The sequence below is a fragment of the Maylandia zebra genome, linkage group LG22 (assembly GCF_041146795.1).
Source record: "Maylandia zebra isolate NMK-2024a linkage group LG22, Mzebra_GT3a, whole genome shotgun sequence".
Classification (NCBI taxonomy): Eukaryota; Metazoa; Chordata; class Actinopteri; order Cichliformes; family Cichlidae; genus Maylandia; species Maylandia zebra.
Window position 1 is genome coordinate 10,390,447 of NC_135187.1, and position 21,100 is coordinate 10,411,546.

At 39.8% G+C, this 21,100-nt stretch overlaps 2 long non-coding RNA genes across 2 annotated transcripts; both read right to left on the bottom strand.

Annotated features, from left to right (window-relative positions):
- Positions 1-860: 860 nt before the first annotated feature.
- On the bottom strand, positions 861-5,184 carry LOC143414709 (uncharacterized). Its single transcript, XR_013095397.1, has 4 exons — positions 5,000-5,184; positions 3,920-4,005; positions 3,688-3,751; positions 861-2,537 (listed from the first exon to the last, which is right to left on the bottom strand). It is a non-coding gene; the product is annotated as an uncharacterized LOC143414709 (long non-coding RNA).
- A 9,552-nt stretch (positions 5,185-14,736) lies between these two features.
- LOC143414708 (uncharacterized) lies at positions 14,737-18,673 on the bottom strand. Its single transcript, XR_013095396.1, has 3 exons — positions 18,506-18,673; positions 17,426-17,511; positions 14,737-17,257 (listed from the first exon to the last, which is right to left on the bottom strand). It is a non-coding gene; the product is annotated as an uncharacterized LOC143414708 (long non-coding RNA).
- Positions 18,674-21,100: the final 2,427 nt, after the last annotated feature.

Genomic DNA, 21,100 nt, shown 5'->3' on the forward strand with positions numbered 1-21,100 from the left:
GGAGGTTTCTCTCTTTTCAAAGAGAGTTTTTCCTTCCCACTGTCGCCAAAGTGCTTGCTCTAGGGGGTTGGACTTTTTGTGCAATATTGTAGGGTCTTGACCTTACAATATAAAGCACCATGAGGGAAGTGTTGTTGGAGTTTGGTGCTGTTTCTTAGCTCAAAATGTCCAATTACAACAGGACATTTTGAGTTCAGAAACAGCACCAAACCACAAAATAAAATTAAAATAAAAAATAAAAAAAACTTTGAATTTGTGCTTTGTTCTATTTGCTGTAAATTTGCTAAGAATGTCCTATCAGATTAGAATTGTGTGTCTCAATATCATGTATCGTAGCATCACCCTGTAGTTAAATTTGAAGTGGATGTCACAGTAATGTCTTTCTGTATGTGTGAAAAACACGGGAGATACTCAAAGTATAACCGGTGTTTGAGGTTAGCTGGTTGCATTTGTTTAGATATTCTACTCTCCGTGTTCCAGATCCCCAGAATTGATATTTTCACCAAATGGTCTTTTCTGCCTGCCAGTGTGTCATGCAGTTTTCAAGATTAAAGACTTTGGATAAGAAGAAAAATAAATCCCCACTCCTGGAAATGCATCTAGCCTTCATAACAATATTATTTACAGACAATTAATTATTTTAATTTTGAATAGAAAGCCTTCAACCTGGTTTTATTTAGATTTGTTTAGATTGTGTTCCCCCTCAGACTGACACATCTGAATTAAAACTGATAAACAGGATTTAAAAGGACACTGAGCAGCAGATCAGTCCGTGTAGAAACAGGACATAAGGTTAAGGAACAGGGGGGATCATTTGATTGTGATCATTTTTTGATCTGACTCAGTGATGCTGGCTTCTCTCCTGGACACATCTTCTCTTTGCATGCAATTCACTGATGTAGAATAGGTGTAACACGGTGAAGGACCAGGGCGCCTGACTGTAGCATGATAAATAATAAGCTAATCAGAATTGCTTCGCCTACGGAGGCCGAATGTTTGAATAAAACACAGGAAACACAAATAGAGCCCAAAAATAAATATATTATTTATGTTAAGTTGATGCTGAGTTTATAGACAGATATACAAAAAATAAATATGCAAATATATCACAACAAAAACAATAGTAATAATACAAAACAGCTCATTCCTCATTTCCCCTTTAATTTAATGACTGATATGTTGAAATGGTTTGACACACAGTGAAATGATTTAATGCACAGCAGAAAGTGCATATTCAAATTCATCTCCACATTAAGATGAGTGTAGCCTGGAAAATGGTTAGCCACACAGGACACAAACACTGGGGTTCTTAATGTGCAGTTTTTATTGTCAATAACCAAAAATGTCCTTTGACCTTTACTTTTGTCAAACAGCAGCCATGTGGACTTGTACTGAACACTGACAACATGAGAGGTAACGTGGCAAAGTAACAGAATAAACGATTTTTAAAAAAAGATGTGCCGGCACAATATGAGGAAGAAAGGAAATGAAATAAAATACAAAACACAAAAATACGGCAGTGGCCTCTGTCTGTGCAGAACAAAATACAAAGAGCTAAATCACACAAGGCTCCTTTAAAAAAAAAAAAAGTGGAAGTGTTAAATACATTTTCTATAAACACTGATATTCCACAGCAATCTCAGCTCACTTGGAATACTGCAGCACACAGCTCACAACTTATCCCTTGCATGCAGAAAATAGCCGCTCATACACATACAGGTCCTTTGCATCATCCATTTCAGAAACACATCATCTTGTTAAAATACTGATGTTTTACCACTGCACTACAATTATACCAATATCTTTCAACGAGTTATGTGCATATTTAACAATTCCTTACCAACAATTTAACTTCTTCACAACAATCCGATCCACATCCACAAATAAAAGTAAACAGGAAGTCCCAAGATGCATTTCTTGGTAAGTTTTTTTGGGGAAACTGCAGGTAAAGCCTTAAGCACTGCTCCCCCCGTGACCACAATATGTAACTACACAAACCAATAAAATTAACAGGTTCAAGTGCACATAACATGCAGATAACATGCAGATAACAAAAGAAATAGCACAAGAAATAACATAAAATTACTCAATAACATTGTTGTCTTAACATACATGGAAATAAAGAAACAACATTTTAAGACCCTGTTTTGAACCTTATATGGATATTTGGTTAACTGAAGGTTAACTGGCATGTTTTCTGCAGAATACAGTTAAGTAAATAGAAATACTTGAGTAAAGTAGAATCTAAGCTGGCGCGCTTCTGCTGTTGGTTTGTTTTCTATCAGTGCAACACTGCCACCTTGTGTTTAAACTGTGGGGGGACAAGGGAAAAGTGAAATTTGGATCTTCTCCAGCTTTGATGGCACCATGCCTTTGCTTCACTTCAGTCTATCCACAGTCAGGTTAATTTCTCACCAAGATCTTGCACTGATGAAGCACATCCCAAAGATTCTCAAAGGGGTCAAAATATGGACTTGATGATCCAAGTGTGAAAATGATGCCTCCTGCTCCCCAAACCACTCTTTCATGGTTTGATCCTGGTTAATCATTTTGGAACACACACACACACACACACACACACACACAACAGAAAACCATAAGAAGTCCTGTTTGCAGTTTGCCACAAGCCATGTGGGGGACACAGCAAACATGTGGAAGAAGGTGCTCTGGTCAGATGAGACCAAAATGCAAAACGCTATGTGTGGCGGAAAACTAACACTGCACATCACTCTGAACACACCATCCCCACTGTCAAATATGGGGGTGGCAGCATCATGCTCTGGGGGTGCTTCTCTTCAGCAGGGACAGGGAAGCTGGTCAGAGTTGATGGGAAGATGGATGAAGCCAAATACAGGGCAATCTTGGAAGAAAACCTCTTAGAGTCTGCAAAAGACCTGAGACTGGGGCAGAGGTTAACCTTCCAGCAGGACAACGACCCTAAACATAAAGCCAGGGCAACAATGGAATGGTTTAAAACAAAACATCCATGTGTTAGAATAGCCCAGTCAAAGTCCAGATCTAAATCCAGTCGAGAATCTGTGGCAAGATCTGAAAACTGCTGTTCACAAACGCTGTCCATCCAATCTGACTGAGCTGGAGCTGTTTTGCAAAGAAGAATGGGCAAAGATTTCAGTCTCTAGATGTGCAAAGCTGCTAGAGACATACCTGGTCAAACTTAAGCTCTCCTCTGTCTGCAGCAAACTTGCAGGCAGCAGCTTCTCCCCCCTCGCTCACATGCGTAAGTGCTCAGTCGCCTAGTGCCCAAGCTCGGATCATACCAAAATTAGGGGGAATTTACGACTGTGCGCTATGTGCTTCGAATATTGTATAGTTTTTGTTTTATACAGTTGTCAGTCAGGCATCTAACTATGAGACAAATTACACTCCAAAAAACCCCGGGCTTCTGAAACAACAGCCCGGGCTTAAGCCCAGTAATGTCCCACTTGTCAGTCTGGACAGCCCTGACCACCAACCGAAACATATTCATGTCATGAAAGCATATTTTTTAAAAATGGCTAAGCAAACACAGCCAATAACCTTCATTCTGATGATCTGCAGAATGATTTGGGCACAAAACAAATTTCACTGTTCAAAAACTTGCAAACTATATACTGTGTGGACAGTGTGGACTGATCATATCCCACAAACTAAGTCTGTGCAGACTAAACTGTCTTTGTATTCACTTACACAACATGTCTCTCAGGATTAACTGGAGTCATCAGCAACAGCATAGAGCAATCAGGTCTCAAGTCTAATAACAGAAGACAGGAAAAGATCAATAAAGAAACAACTTCCCCAAACCAAAGCACAAATGAAACAATAAGTAAAACAGGTTGATCTAAAGTATAATTAAAGCTCAGCCTGATTAATATAAATGTCACTGACAATTATTAATATATTGGAAAACCAAAATAGTTACCACTCAGTTAAAGACTTTCTGTCCAACTGCTTCTTCTTACAGACTTGTAAGGGTTTGATGTAACCTGGGGAGTGCTGGTCCCGAGCCTCAAAGACCGTAAGAAGCAAGCAGAGGGAGAAAAAACAGAAAATTATTTAGAAACTGATTTGATCCTTAATGGCTGTGCAGCAGTTATAACTTACAACACAGAAGGTCAATGTAGTAGACCTCATACAACCAAATTAGACTAGCACATATAGTACTAAAATCCTCTATTACTGTGTCTGAATTTGTGGCATTAACACTGTTAGTTTAGGCCTAAAGAGATGTGTTTAAAGAAAAGACCACCTAACTTAAATGTAATCATTGCACGCTTGTTAAAAGCTAACTTTCAATATATAAAGTCTCTAATAAGCACAATTACCAGATAAAACATATGGCAGTGTTTATATCTGACACAGGCAACCCCAACATGTTCTGATGATTCAACAGTGGGATTTAGCTTCATTATTTAGAATATAGAAGAAGCTATAAAGCCAACATAGACTTTAACCATTTAGCAAGCCACGAATCTGGTTTATGGCTTTGGACTTTCACAACAAAAAATGAATCTAAACACATGTTTTAACAAAACAAATACTGTTGTTGTTCTTCTTCTTATTGTTTAAAATGTAATTACACAGATATGTTTGTTAAATGTAAAAGCAGTTTGCTTATGGCTAAAGGCTAGATTTGACATTAATAGATGCCACAGATGTTCAAAAGCTGCCTCAAAGCATTCAAATAAATACAGGGGTTAAGAATAAACGGTTCATATGTTAGAAAGTTTTATATGGACTAAAAACAAGCCCCCAACCTTAACGGCTGCACCTTTCGAAAAGGTTTCTTCTGGGCTCTTATATAATAGCTGCTCACTTTTCTATTTCAATTAATCAAAATAAAGTTTCACTTTTTAAAACTGTGGGGTTAATTTGAAGTAACAGGAGCCGAGAGGCAGCAGCAACGTTAGGCTAACACTAGCTAGCTAGCAAGATCATAAATCTGGTGCTAAACTGAGAGAAGGCACAAAAGCAGTTTGAATAACAGTAAACATTTACTCACCAAATCAGTATATAACGTAAGGAATCACAGCAATGACAAGCGGCTCGATAAAACCATTCTCCACAACGACTTTCCATGAAGTTCGTCTTGAATCGCTAACGAAGAAGAATAAAACCAGCCAAGTGCAGATGAAGTGGGCGAAGATGAAGCAGGGCAGCACGGAGGCGAAAGGAGCGAGGGCAGTGAGACGAGATGAGAAACAGTGTGACGGCCTTTAAGTTCTGGAAAAATATAAACAAAAATCAATAGAAAGCCTTCAACCTGGTTTTATTTAGATTTGTTTAGATTGTGTTCCCCCTCAGACTGACACATCTGAATTAAAACTGATAAACAGGATTTAAAAGGACACTGAGCAGCAGATCAGTCCGTGTAGAAACAGGACATAAGGTTAAGGAACAGGGGGGATCATTTGATTGTGGTCATTTTTTGATCTGACTCAGTGATGCTGGCTTCTCTCCTGGACACATCTTCCCTTTGCATGCAATTCACTGATGTAGAATAGGTGTAACACGGTGAAGGACCAGGGCGCCTGACTGTAGCATGATAAATAATAAGCTAATCAGAATTGCTTCGCCTACGGAGGCCGAATGTTTGAATAAAACACAGGAAACAGAAATAGAGCCCAAAAATAAATATATTATTTATGTTAAGTTGATGCTGAGTTTATAGACAGATATACAAAAAATAAATATGCATATATCACAACAAAAACAATAGTAATAATACAAAACAGCTCATTCCTCATTTCCCCTTTAATTTAATGACTGATATGTTGAAATGGTTTGACACACAGTGAAATGATTTAATGCACAGCAGGAAGTGCATATTCAAATTCATCTCCACATTAAGATGAGTGTAGCCTGGAAAATGGTTAGCCACACAGGACACAAACACTGGGGTTCTTAATGTGCAGTTTTTATTGTCAATAAACAAAAATGTCCTTTGACCTTTACTTTTGTCAAACAGCAGCCATGTGGACTTGTACTGACAACATGAGAGGTAACGTGGCCAAGTAACAGAATAAACGATTTTTAAAAAAGTTGTGCCGGCACAATATGAGGAAGAAAGGAAATGAAATAAAATACAAAAAAACACAAAAATACGGCAGTGGCCTCCGTCTGTGCAGAACAAAATACAAAGAGCTAAATCACACAAGGCTCCTTTAAAAAAAAAAAAAGTGGAAGTGTTACATACATTTTCTATAAACACTGATATTCCACAGCAATCTCAGCTCACTTGGAATACTGCAGCACACAGCTCACAACTTATCCCTTGCATGCAGAAAATAGCCGCTCATACACATACAGGTCCTTTGCATCATCCATTTCAGAAACACATCATCTTGTTAAAATACTGATGTTTTACCACTGCACTACAATTATACCAATATCTTTCAACGAGTTATGTGCATATTTAACAATTCCTTACCAACAATTTAACTTCTTCACAACAATCCGATCCACATCCACAAATAAAAGTAAACAGGAAGTCCCAAGATGCATTTCTTGGTAAGTTTTTTTGGGGAAACTGCAGGTAAAGCCTTAAGCACTGCTCCCCCCGCGACCACAATATGTAACTACACAAACCAATAAAATTAACAGGTTCAAGTGCACATAACATGCAGATAACATGCAGATAACAAAAGAAATAGCACAAGAAATAACATAAAATTACTCAATAACATTGTTGTCTTAACATACATGGAAACAAAGAAACAACATTTTAAGACCCTGTTTTGAACCTTATATGGATATTTGGTTAACTGAAGGTTAACTGGCATGTTTTCTGCTACTGCAAACATACGAAATCCCATCTCATCTTTGGGTTGCTGCTCTGCGCTGGTCCTTTTCAGCTCATCTTTGTCAGGATTTGGATGGAAGACTTTATAATAAATAACTTTAAGTATTAGACCGAGGACGTAAACTGCAATAACACAGGCAGCTGTGATTAAAGCGTGCATGGGCTGTATCACAAAATCAGCAAGATGTTTGCTCATCTTCCAGCACCACACAGCACAGAGGATGCAAATATCAGTCATTATCAGTCAATAACCAGCATTTTTCCGTCTACAGAAAATGAAAATGGACTTTCTTTTGGTACTGTCACGAATACCTCGTACATTAAGGGATAGTATTTTTAAGGAACTGAAATGTAAGTCTGCCATAGGGGAAGAAGGGAACAAATAAAGTGAACTGGATGTCTGTTATTAAATTAACTGAAACTTGTAACGTGCTAAGGTATAAACACCTAAAGAAGATGCTCTCAGAAGGGAACAATAAGTTTTCAGTACCTCAGTAAAATTTATCAGACTGTTTTTTCTTTTTTCAATGAAGTGACCAAAATGCAAATTAATCGAGCCATGACGTCAGAAACTCTGATAGCCTGTTCTTTGTGGGCGTTCCCCATTTTCAATCAGCCAATAGGGAACGTTGTTGTGGGCGGGGCCTGTTTCAAAGATGAAAGGCAAGAGAATCAGGCTTGTGACATCACAGTCAACCCAACTCTATAAATAGCAGGTGAGACCCACACAGGACAAGCACGTTTCTTACAGTCACGAGCGATTCACTGGATGAACTTTTGTTCTGCTGCCCTCAGTCATATCTGAATATCTGTTTCATTGTAACACCATAGCGTTGTTTCAAATGTCAAAAATGAGCAACCAAAAAGCAAAACCACAATTTGTGTGCACTTTGCCAAAGAGTACACTGGACAGCCTTATTCAGGTGAGGAAAGCCTTCCAAAACACTCTCTCTGAAAATAACATTTTAAAAGAGGATACAAAGACAGCCAGACAGCAAATCAAACAGCTGATGGCCCAAATTTCCCTGATGCGTGCCGAGCTGGACCAGTATGAGATCCAAGCTGGAGAACTCACTGATGAATCAGTGTCACGCAAAGTGGAAATGAGCAGCGCCACCAAAGAAAAAGGGGATCAGACTTGTTCAGGTCAGACCAACAACTTTGACCTTGACATGAACCGTCTGAAACAGCAGCTTCAGCAGAGGGACAGCGAAATCCTGACCCTGAAACAGGAGAAGGACAGTCTGTCTCCCGAACCTGCACAGCTTCAGACACACGAGAATCCCAAAGTTGTGTGCACGCTGCCAAAGAGTATAGTGGACGACCTTGTTCGGGTTAGGAAAGCCTTCCTAAAAGCTCTGTCCGAAAATAAACGTTTAAAAGAGGATTCAAAGACAGCCAGACAGCAAATCAAACAGCTGATGGCCCAAATTTCCCTGATGGGTACCAAGCTGGAACAATTTAAGATCCAAGCTGGAGAAGAAAAGGAGGAACAGACCATCGCCTTTGACCTTGAAATGAACTGTGTGAAAGAGCAGCTTGGGCAGAGTGACAGCAAAATCCTGATCCTGAAACAGGAGAAGGAAAGTCTGTCTGCTGAGCTCGCACAGCTTCAGCAACACCAGGCCTCTCTGGCAGACACTCTGTGGAATGAGAAAAAACACAGAGAGAATCTGGAGCAGGAGAAGAAAGTTCTGGAGGAAGAAAGTAAAGTCCTGGAAGAGCAGAAAGTGGTGAAGGACACAAAAGAAATTCAGAAAATTCTGGACGAGCAGACCCAAGAATTAGTGGAGGCAAAGACTGAGACAGTAGAGACGGCAACCCCAGAGTCGCCCTCATCAGAAACCCTCCAGGTGTATCACAGTGCAGATGAGACCAACCAAATACTGGAGACAAAGGCTGAAACACCAACACTGGAGAAAACACTGAAAATGGAGGATAAGTTGCGCGTCAACAGACTGATCCAGTCGGTGGTTTTTCAGGCCATAGAAAAAGTCTCCTCTAAATACAAGCTCTTCACAGAGCGCCTCACTCCCGACTGCATCAGCGATCGCCTGATTGAGAAAATCTGGCCTGATGTTGAGAAGAAACATTTGGATCTGTCCCCAAAACGGCTGAAAAATCTAGACAAGGCCATTCTCAAGAATCTTTCCAAAGCACATAACTGCAAGGAAAAATATTTGATTTTTAATCTGAGGGAACAGCTTGATAATATTACTGTCCCAGCCTTCACCGAAAAGCTGTTGTCATTACCAAGAAGAGTCCTCAGTGTCTCTAAACACAGAGAAGAGTACAAGGAAGTGGTGAAAAACGTCACTAAAGATCTGGTAATGCACGCTATGAACCAAGAAAATGAGACGACAACATGGCGTCCAGGAACATCAGATTTTATTATACAGAAGCTTTCCCATAAGATCTGGAACAAAATTCTGTCCAAAAACTACAAAATGTCCTTGGAGAACATTGAACAACTCGCCCTGACGGTGTACAACGAACTCCATGACAGGTGGGATTCTCCAGCACTCTTATTGAAGTCAAGCAACCCAGTGGTTGACGAAGCAATCGTCAAAAGCTTCAAAAAACACGCCAAACTGAGGAGCCAAAACATCATCTTTAGGGCTTTCTCGTGTGCACGCTAAAATTGAACTGACACGTGCATGCCACTATGTGGCAAAACTCTTAAAGTGGCTTAAAATATTCATTGAAATTGGGCATCTAAATTTAATTTTAAGACCAGGTGGTTAAAAAGAACCCCTCTTCTTCTCCCAACTTCCTTCCCTCATCACCAACTGGCCGAGGCAGATGGCCACCCCATCCCAGAGCCTGGGTCTGCTGGAGGTTTCTCTCTTTTCAAAGAGAGTTTTTCCTTCCCACTGTCGCCAAAGTGCTTGCTCTAGGGGGTTGGACTTTTTGTGCAATATTGTAGGGTCTTGACCTTACAATATAAAGCACCATGAGGGAAGTGTTGTTGGAGTTTGGTGCTGTTTCTTAGCTCAAAATGTCCAATTACAACAGGACATTTTGAGTTCAGAAACAGCACCAAACCACAAAATAAAATAAAAAATAAATAAAAAATAAAAAAAAACTTTGAATTTGTGCTTTGTTCTATTTGCTGTAAATTTGCTAAGAATGTCATATCAGATTAGAATTGTGTGTCTCAATATCATGTATCGTAGCATCGCCCTGTAGTTCAATTTGAAGTGGATGTCACAGTAATGTCTTTCTGTATGTGTGAAAAACACGGGAGATACTCAAAGTATAACCGGTGTTTGAGGTTAGCTGGTTGCATTTGTTTAGATATTCTACTCTCCGTGTTCCAGATCCCCAGAATTGATATTTTCACCAAATGGTCTTTTCTGCCTGCCAGTGTGTCATGCAGTTTTCAAGATTAAAGACTTTGGATAAGAAGAAAAATAAATCCCCACTCCTGGAAATGCATCTAGCCTTCATAACAATATTATTTACAGACAATTAATTATTTTAATTTTGAATAGAAAGCCTTCAACCTGGTTTTATTTAGATTTGTTTAGATTGTGTTCCCCCTCAGACTGACACATCTGAATTAAAACTGATAAACAGGATTTAAAAGGGCGCTGAGCAGCAGATCAGTCCGTGTAGAAACAGGACATAAGGTTAAGGAACAGGGGGATCATTTGATTGTGATCATTTTTTGATCTGACTCAGTGATGCTGGCTTCTCTCCTGGACACATCTTCTCTTTGCATGCAATTCACTGATGTAGAATAGGTGTAACACGGTGAAGGACCAGGGCGCCTGACTGTAGCATGATAAATAATAAGCTAATCAGAATTGCTTTGCCTACGGAGGCCGAATGTTTGAATAAAACACAGGAAACAGAAATAGAGCCCAAAAATAAATATATTATTTATGTTAAGTTGATGCTGAGTTTATAGACAGATATACAAAAAATAAATATGCAAATATATCACAACAAAAACAATAGTAATAATACAAAACAGCTCATTCCTCATTTCCCCTTTAATTTAATGACTGATATGTTGAAATGGTTTGACACACAGTGAAATGATTTAATGCACAGCAGGAAGTGCATATTCAAATTCATCTCCACATTAAGATGAGTGTAGCCTGGAAAATGGTTAGCCACACAGGACACAAACACTGGGGTTCTTAATGTGCAGTTTTTATTGTCAATAACCAAAAATGTCCTTTGACCTTTACTTTTGTCAAACAGCAACCATGTGGACTTGTACTGAACACTGACAACATGAGAGGTAACGTGGCCAAGTAACAGAATAAACGATTTTTAAAAAAAGATGTGCCGGCACAATATGAGGAAGAAAGGAAATGAAATAAAATACAAAAAAACACAAAAATACGGCCGTCAATGAAGTGACCAAAATGCAAATTAATCGAGCCATGGCGTCAGAAGCTCTGTTCTTTGTGGGCGTTACCCATTTCAATCAGCCAATAGGGAACGTTGTTGTGGGCGGGGCCTGTTTCAAAGATGAAAGGCAAGAGAATCAGGCTTGTGACATCACAGTCAACCCAACTCTATAAATAGCAGGTGAGACCCACACAGGACAAGCACGTTTCTTACAGTCACGAGCGATTCACTGGATGAACTTTTGTTCTGCTGCCCTCAGTCATATCTGAATATCTGTTTCATTGTAACACCGTAGCGTTGTTTCAAATGTCAAAAATGAGCAACCAAAAAGCAAACCCACAATTTGTGTGCACTTTGCCAAAGAGTACACTGGACAACCTTATTCAGGTGAGGAAAGCCTTCCAAAACACTCTCTCTGAAAATAACATTTTAAAAGAGGATACAAAGACAGCCAGACAGCAAATCAAACAGCTGATGGCCCAAATTTCCCTGATGCGTGCCGAGCTGGACCAGTATGAGATCCAAGCTGGAGAACTCACTGATGAATCCGTGTCACGCAAAGTGGAAATGAGCAGCGCCACCAAAGAAAAAGGGGATCAGACTTGTTCAGGTCAGACCAACAACTTTGACCTTGACATGAACCGTCTGAAACAGCAGCTTCAGCAGAGGGACAGCGAAATCCTGACCCTGAAACAGGAGAAGGACAGTCTGTCTCCCAAACCTGCACAGCTTCAGACACACGAGAATCCCAAAGTTGTGTGCACGCTGCCAAAGAGTATAGTGGACGACCTTGTTCGGGTTAGGAAAGCCTTCCTAAAAGCTCTGTCCGAAAATAAACGTTTAAAAGAGGATTCAAAGACAGCCAGACAGCAAATCAAACAGCTGATGGCCCAAATTTCCCTGATGGGTACCAAGCTGGAACAATTTAAGATCCAAGCTGGAGAAGAAAAGGAGGAACAGACCATCGCCTTTGACCTTGAAATGAACTGTGTGAAAGAGCAGCTTGGGCAGAGTGACAGCAAAATCCTGATCCTGAAACAGGAGAAGGAAAGTCTGTCTGCTGAGCTCGCACAGCTTCAGCAACACCAGGCCTCTCTGGCAGACACTCTGTGGAATGAGAAAAAACACAGAGAGAATCTGGAGCAGGAGAAGAAAGTGCTGGAGGAAGAAAGTAAAGTCCTGGAAGAGCAGAAAGTGGTGAAGGACACAAAAGAAATTCAGAAAATTCTGGACGAGCAGACCCAAGAATTAGTGGAGGCAAAGACTGAGACAGTAGAGACGGCAACCCCAGAGTCGCCCTCATCAGAAACCCTCCAGGTGTATCACAGTGCAGATGAGACCAAACAAATACTGGAGACAAAGGCTGAAACATCAACACTGGAGAAAACACTGAAAATGGAGGATAAGTTGCGCGTCAACAGACTGATCCAGTCGGTGGTTTTTCAGGCCATAGAAAAAGTCTCCTCTAAATACAAGCTCTTCACAGAGCGCCTCACTCCCGACTGCATCAGCGATCGCCTGATTGAGAAAATCTGGCCTGATGTTGAGAAGAAACATTTGGATCTGTCCCCAAAACGGCTGAAAAATCTAGACAAGGCCATTCTCAAGAATCTTTCCAAAGCACATAACTGCAAGGAAAAATATTTGATTTTTAATCTGAGGGAACAGCTTGATAATATTACTGTCCCAGCCTTCACCGAAAAGCTGTTGTCATTACCAAGAAGAGTCCTCAGTGTCTCTAAACACAGAGAAGAGTACAAGGAAGTGGTGAAAAACGTCACTAAAGATCTGGTAATGCACGCTATGAGCCAAGAAAATGAGACGACAACATGGCGTCCAGGAACATCAGATTTTATTATACAGAAGCTTTCCCATAAGATCTGGAACAAAATTCTGTCCAAAAACTACAAAATGACCTTGGAGAACATTGAACAACTCGCCCTGACGGTGTACAACGAACTCCATGACAGGTGGGATTCTCCAGCACTCTTATTGAAGTCAAGCAACCCAGTGGTTGACGAAGCAATCATCAAAAGCTTCAAAAAACACGCCAAACTGAGGAGCCAAAACATCATCTTTAGGGCTTTCTCGTGTGCACGCTAAAATTGAACTGACACGTGCATGCCACTATGTGGCAAAACTCTTAAAGTGGCTTAAAATATTCATTGAAATTGGGCATCTAAATTTAATTTTAAGACCAGGTGGTTAAAAAGAACCCCTCTTCTTCTCCCAACTTCCTTCCCTCATCACCAACTGGCCGAGGCAGATGGCCACCCCATCCCAGAGCCTGGGTCTGCTGGAGGTTTCTCTCTTTTCAAAGAGAGTTTTTCCTTCCCACTGTCGCCAAAGTGCTTGCTCTAGGGGGTTGGACTTTTTGTGCAATATTGTAGGGTCTTGACCTTACAATATAAAGCACCATGAGGGAAGTGTTGTTGGAGTTTGGTGCTGTTTCTTAGCTCAAAATGTCCAATTACAACAGGACATTTTGAGTTCAGAAACAGCACCAAACCACAAAATAAAATTAAAATAAAAAATAAAAAAAACTTTGAATTTGTGCTTTGTTCTATTTGCTGTAAATTTGCTAAGAATGTCCTATCAGATTAGAATTGTGTGTCTCAATATCATGTATCGTAGCATCGCCCTGTAGTTCAATTTGAAGTGGATGTCACAGTAATGTCTTTCTGTATGTGTGAAAAACACGGGAGACACTCAAAGTATAACCGGTGTTTGAGGTTAGCTGGTTGCATTTGTTTAGATATTCTACTCTCCGTGTTCCAGATCCCCAGAATTGATATTTTCACCAAATGGTCTTTTCTGCCTGCCAGTGTGTCATGCAGTTTTCAAGATTAAAGACTTTGGATAAGAAGAAAAATAAATCCCCACTCCTGGAAATGCATCTAGCCTTCATAACAATATTATTTACAGACAATTAATTATTTTAATTTTGAATAGAAAGCCTTCAACCTGGTTTTATTTAGATTTGTTTAGATTGTGTTCCCCCTCAGACTGACACATCTGAATTAAAACTGATAAACAGGATTTAAAAGGACACTGAGCAGCAGATCAGTCCATGTAGAAACAGGACATAAGGTTAAGGAACAGGGGGGATCATTTGATTGTGATCATTTTTTGATCTGACTCAGTGATGCTGGCTTCTCTCCTGGACACATCTTCTCTTTGCATGCAATTCACTGATGTAGAATAGGTGTAACACGGTGAAGGACCAGGGCGCCTGACTGTAGCATGATAAATAATAAGCTAATCAGAATTGCTTCGCCTACGGAGGCCGAATGTTTGAATAAAACACAGGAAACAGAAATAGAGCCCAAAAATAAATATATTATTTATGTTAAGTTGATGCTGAGTTTATAGACAGATATACAAAAAATAAATATGCAAATATATCACAACAAAAACAATAGTAATAATACAAAACAGCTCATTCCTCATTTCCCCTTTAATTTAATGACTGATATGTTGAAATGGTTTGACACACAGTGAAATGATTTAATGCACAGCAGAAAGTACATATTCAAATTCATCTCCACATTAAGATGAGTGTAGCCTGGAAAATGGTTAGCCACACAGGACACAAACACTGGGGTTCTTAATGTGCAGTTTTTATTGTCAATAACCAAAAATGTCCTTTGACCTTTACTTTTGTCAAACAGCAGCCATGTGGACTTGTACTGAACACTGACAACATGAGAGGTAACGTGGCAAAGTAACAGAATAAACGATTTTTAAAAAAAGATGTGCCGGCACAATATGAGGAAGAAAGGAAATGAAATAAAATACAAAACACAAAAATACGGCAGTGGCCTCTGTCTGTGCAGAACAAAATACAAAGAGCTAAATCACACAAGGCTCCTTTAAAAAAAAAAAAAGTGGAAGTGTTAAATACATTTTCTATAAACACTGATATTCCACAGCAATCTCAGCTCACTTGGAATACTGCAGCACACAGCTCACAACTTATCCCTTGCATGCAGAAAATAGCCGCTCATACACATACAGGTCCTTTGCATCATCCATTTCAGAAACACATCATCTTGTTAAAATACTGATGTTTTACCACTGCACTACAATTATACCAATATCTTTCAACGAGTTATGTGCATATTTAACAATTCCTTACCAACAATTTAACTTCTTCACAACAATCCGATCCACATCCACAAATAAAAGTAAACAGGAAGTCCCAAGATGCATTTCTTGGTAAGTTTTTTTGGGGAAACTGCAGGTAAAGCCTTAAGCACTGCTCCCCCCGTGACCACAATATGTAACTACACAAACCAATAAAATTAACAGGTTCAAGTGCACATAACATGCAGATAACATGCAGATAACAAAAGAAATAGCACAAGAAATAACATAAAATTACTCAATAACATTGTTGTCTTAACATACATGGAAACAAAGAAACAACATTTTAAGACCCTGTTTTGAACCTTATATGGATATTTGGTTAACTGAAGGTTAACTGGCATGTTTTCTGCAGAATACAGTTAAGTAAATAGAAATACTTGAGTAAAGTAGAATCTAAGCTGGGGCGCTTCTGCTGTTGGTTTGTTTTCTATCAGTGCAACACTGCCACCTTGTGTTTAAACTGTGGGGGGACAAGGGAAAAGTGAAATTTGGATCTTCTCCAGCTTTGATGGCACCATGCCTTTGCTTCACTTCAGTCTATCCACAGTCAGGTTAATTTCTCACCAAGATCTTGCACTGATGAAGCACATCCCAAAGATTCTCAAAGGGGTCAAAATATGGACTTGATGATCCAAGTGTGAAAATGATGCCTCCTGCTCCCCAAACCACTCTTTCATGGTTTGATCCTGGTTAATCATTTTGGAACACACACACACACACACACACACACACACACACACACACACACACACACACACACACACACACACACACACACACCAGAAAACCATAAGAAGTCCTGTTTGCAGTTTGCCACAAGCCATGTGGGGGACACAGCAAACATGTGGAAGAAGGTGCTCTGGTCAGATGAGACCAAAATGCAAAACGCTATGTGTGGCGGAAAACTAACACTGCACATCACTCTGAACACACCATCCCCACTGTCAAATATGGGGGTGGCAGCATCATGCTCTGGGGGTGCTTCTCTTCAGCAGGGACAGGGAAGCTGGTCAGAGTTGATGGGAAGATGGATGGAGCCAAATACAGGGCAATCTTGGAAGAAAACCTCTTAGAGTCTGCAAAAGACCTGAGACTGGGGCAGAGGTTCACCTTCCAGCAGGACAACGACCCTAAACATAAAGCCAGGGCAACAATGGAATGGTTTAAAACAAAACATCCATGTGTTAGAATGGCCCAGTCAAAGTCCAGATCTAAATCCAATCGAGAATCTGTGGCAAGATCTGAAAACTGCTGTTCACAAACGCTGTCCATCCAATCTGACTGAGCTGGAGCTGTTTTGCAAAGAAGAATGGGCAAGGATTTCAGTCTCTAGATGTGCAAAGCTGCTAGAGACATACCTGGTCAAACTTAAGCTCTCCTCTGTCTGCAGCAAACTTGCAGGCAGCAGCTTCTCCCCCCTCGCTCACATGCGTAAGTGCTCAGTCGCCTAGTGCCCAAGCTCGGATCATACCAAAATTAGGGGGAATTTACGACTGTGCGCTATGTGCTTCGAATATTGTATAGTTTTTGTTTTATACAGTTGTCAGTCAGGCATCTAACTATGAGACAAATTACACTCCAAAAAACCCCGGGCTTCTGAAACAACAGCCCGGGCTTAAGCCCAGTAATGTCCCACTTGTCAGTCTGGACAGCCCTGACCACCAACCGAAACATATTCATGTCATGAAAGCATATTTTTTAAAAATGGCTAAGCAAACACAGCCAATAACCTTCATTCTGATGATCTGCAGAATGATTTGGGCACAAAACAAATTTCACTGTTCAAAAACTTGCAAACTATATACTGTGTGGACAGTGTGGACTGATCATATCCCACAAACTAAGTTTGTGCAGACTAAACTGTCTTTGTATTCACTTACACAACATGTCTCTCAGGATTAACTGGAGTCATCAGCAACAGCATAGAGCAATCAGGTCTCAAGTCTAATAACAGAAGACAGGAAAAGATCAATAAAGAAACAACTTCCCCAAACCAAAGCACAAATGAAACAATAAGTAAAACAGGTTGATCTAAAGTATAATTAAAGCTCAGCCTGATTAATATAAATGTCACTGACAATTATTAATATATTGGAAAACCAAAATAGTTACCACTCAGTTAAAGACTTTCTGTCCAACTGCTTCTTCTTACAGACTTGTAAGGGTTTGATGTAACCTGGGGAGTGCTGGTCCCGAGCCTCAAAGACCATAAGAAGCAAGCAGAGGGAGAAAAAACAGAAAATTATTTAGAAACTGATTTGATCCTTAATGGCTGTGCAGCAGTTATAACTTACAACACAGAAGGTCAATGTAGTAGACCTCATACAACCAAATTAGACTAGCACATATAGTACTAAAATCCTCTATTACTGTGTCTGAATTTGTGGCATTAACACTGTTAGTTTAGGCCTAAAGAGATGTGTTTAAAGAAAAGACCACCTAACTTAAATGTAATCATTGCACGCTTGTTAAAAGCTAACTTTCAATATATAAAGTCTCTAATAAGCACAATTACCAGATAAAACATATGGCAGTGTTTATATCTGACACAGGCAACCCCAACATGTTCTGATGATTCAACAGTGGGATTTAGCTTCATTATTTAGAATATAGAAGAAGCTATAAAGCCAACATAGACTTTAACCATTTAGCAAGTCACGAATCTGGTTTATGGCTTTGGACTTTCACAACAAAAAATGTGTCTAAACACATGTTTTAACAAAACAAATACTGTTGTTGTTCTTATTATTATTGTTTAAAATGTAATTACACAGATATGTTTGTTAAATGTAAAAGCAGTTTGCTTATGGCTAAAGGCTAGATTCGACATTAATAGATGCCACAGATGTTCAAAAGCTGCCTCAAAGCATTCAAATAAATACAGGGGTTAAGAATAAACGGTTCATATGTTAGAAAGTTTTATATGGACTAAAAACAAGCCCCCAACCTTAACGGCTGCACCTTTCGAAAAGGTTTCTTCTGGGCTCTTATATAATAGCTGCTCACTTTTCTATTTCAATTAATCAAAATAAAGTTTCACTTTTTAAAACTGTGGGGTTAATTTGAAGTAACAGGAGCCGAGAGGCAGCAGCAACGTTAGGCTAACACTAGCTAGCTAGCAAGATCATAAATCTGGTGCTAAACTGAGAGAAGGCACAAAAGCAGTTTGAATAACAGTAAACATTTACTCACCAAATCAGTATATAACGTAAGGAATCACAGCAATGACAAGCGGCTCGATAAAACCATTCTCCACAACGACTTTCCATGAAGTTCGTCTTGAATCGCTAACGAAGAAGAATAAAACCAGCCAAGTGCAGATGAAGTGGGCGAAGATGAAGCAGGGCAGCACGGAGGCGAAAGGAGCGAGGGCAGTGAGACGAGATGAGAAACAGTGTGACGGCCTTTAAGTTCTGGAAAAATATAAACAAATATCAATAGAAAGCCTTCAACCTGGTTTTATTTAGATTTGTTTAGATTGTGTTCCCCCTCAGACTGACACATCTGAATTAAAACTGATAAACAGGATTTAAAAGGACACTGAGCAGCAGATCAGTCCGTGTAGAAACAGGACATAAGGTTAAGGAACAGGGGGGATCATTTGATTGTGGTCATTTTTTGATCTGACTCAGTGATGCTGGCTTCTCTCCTGGACACATCTTCCCTTTGCATGCAATTCACTGATGTAGAATAGGTGTAACACGGTGAAGGACCAGGGCGCCTGACTGTAGCATGATAAATAATAAGCTAATCAGAATTGCTTCGCCTACGGAGGCCGAATGTTTGAATAAAACACAGGAAACAGAAATAGAGCCCAAAAATAAATATATTATTTATGTTAAGTTGATGCTGAGTTTATAGACAGATATACAAAAAATAAATATGCATATATCACAACAAAAACAATAGTAATAATACAAAACAGCTCATTCCTCATTTCCCCTTTAATTTAATGACTGATATGTTGAAATGGTTTGACACACAGTGAAATGATTTAATGCACAGCAGAAAGTGCATATTCAAATTCATCTCCACATTAAGATGAGTGTAGCCTGGAAAATGGTTAGCCACACAGGACACAAACACTGGGGTTCTTAATGTGCAGTTTTTATTGTCAATAACCAAAAATGCCCTTTGACCTTTACTTTTGTCAAACAGCAGCCATGTGGACTTGTACTGAACACTGACAACATGAGAGGTAACGTGGCAAAGTAACAGAATAAACGATTTTTAAAAAAAGATGTGCCGGCACAATATGAGGAAGAAAGGAAATGAAATAAAATACAAAACACAAAAATACGGCAGTGGCCTCTGTCTGTGCAGAACAAAATACAAAGAGCTAAATCACACAAGGCACACACTGGCTGTATCACAAAATCAGGAGGATGTTTGCTCATCTTCCAGCACCACACAGCACAGAGGATGCAAATATCAGTCATTATCAGTCAATAACCAGCATTTTTCCGTCTACAGAAAATGAAAATGGACTTTCTTTTGGTACTGTCACGAATACCTCGTACATTAAGGGATAGTATTTTTAAGGAACTGAAATGTAAGTCTGCCATAGGGGAAGAAGGGAACAAATAAAGTGAACTGGATGTCTGTTATTAAATTAACTGAAACTTGTAACGTGCTAAGGTATAAACACCTAAAGAAGATGCTCTCAAAAGGGAACAATAAGTTTTCAGTACCTCAGTAAAATTTATCAAACTGTTTTTTCTTTTTTCAATGAAGTGACCAAAATGCAAATTAATCGAGCCATGACGTCAGAAGCTCTGTTCTTTGTGGGCGTTACCTATTTTCAATCAGACAATGGGGAACGTTGTTGTGGGCGGGGCCTGTTTCAAAGATGAAAGGCAAGAGAATCAGGCTTGTGACATCACAGTCAACCCAACTCTATAAATAGCAGGTGAGACCCACACAGGACAAGCACGTTTCTTACAGTCACGAGCGATTCACTGGATGAACTTTTGTTCTGCTGCCCTCAGTCATATCTGAATATCTGTTTCATTGTAACACCGTAGCGTTGTTTCAAATGTCAAAAATGAGCAACCAAAAAGCAAAACCACAATTTGTGTGCACTTTGCCAAAGAGTACACTGGACAGCCTTATTCAGGTGAGGAAAGCCTTCCAAAACACTCTCTCTGAAAATAACATTTTAAAAGAGGATACAAAGACAGCCAGACAGCAAATCAAACAGCTGATGGCCCAAATTTCCCTGATGCGTGCCGAGCTGGACCAGTATGAGATCCAAGCTGGAGAACTCACTGATGAATCAGTGTCACGCAAAGTGGAAATGAGCAGCGCCACCAAAGAAAAAGGGGATCAGACTTGTTCAGGTCAGACCAACAACTTTGACCTTGACATGAACCGTCTGAAACAGCAGCTTCAGCAGAGGGACAGCGAAATCCTGACCCTGAAACAGGAGAAGGACAGTCTGTCTCCCAAACCTGCACAGCTTCAGACACACGAGAATCCCAAAGTTGTGTGCACGCTGCCAAAGAGTATAGTGGACGACCTTGTTCGGGTTAGGAAAGCCTTCCTAAAAGCTCTGTCCGAAAATAAACGTTTAAAAGAGGATTCAAAGACAGCCAGACAGCAAATCAAACAGCTGATGGCCCAAATTTCCCTGATGGGTACCAAGCTGGAACAATTTAAGATCCAAGCTGGAGAAGAAAAGGAGGAACAGACCATCGCCTTTGACCTTGAAATGAACTGTGTGAAAGAGCAGCTTGGGCAGAGTGACAGCAAAATCCTGATCCTGAAACAGGAGAAGGAAAGTCTGTC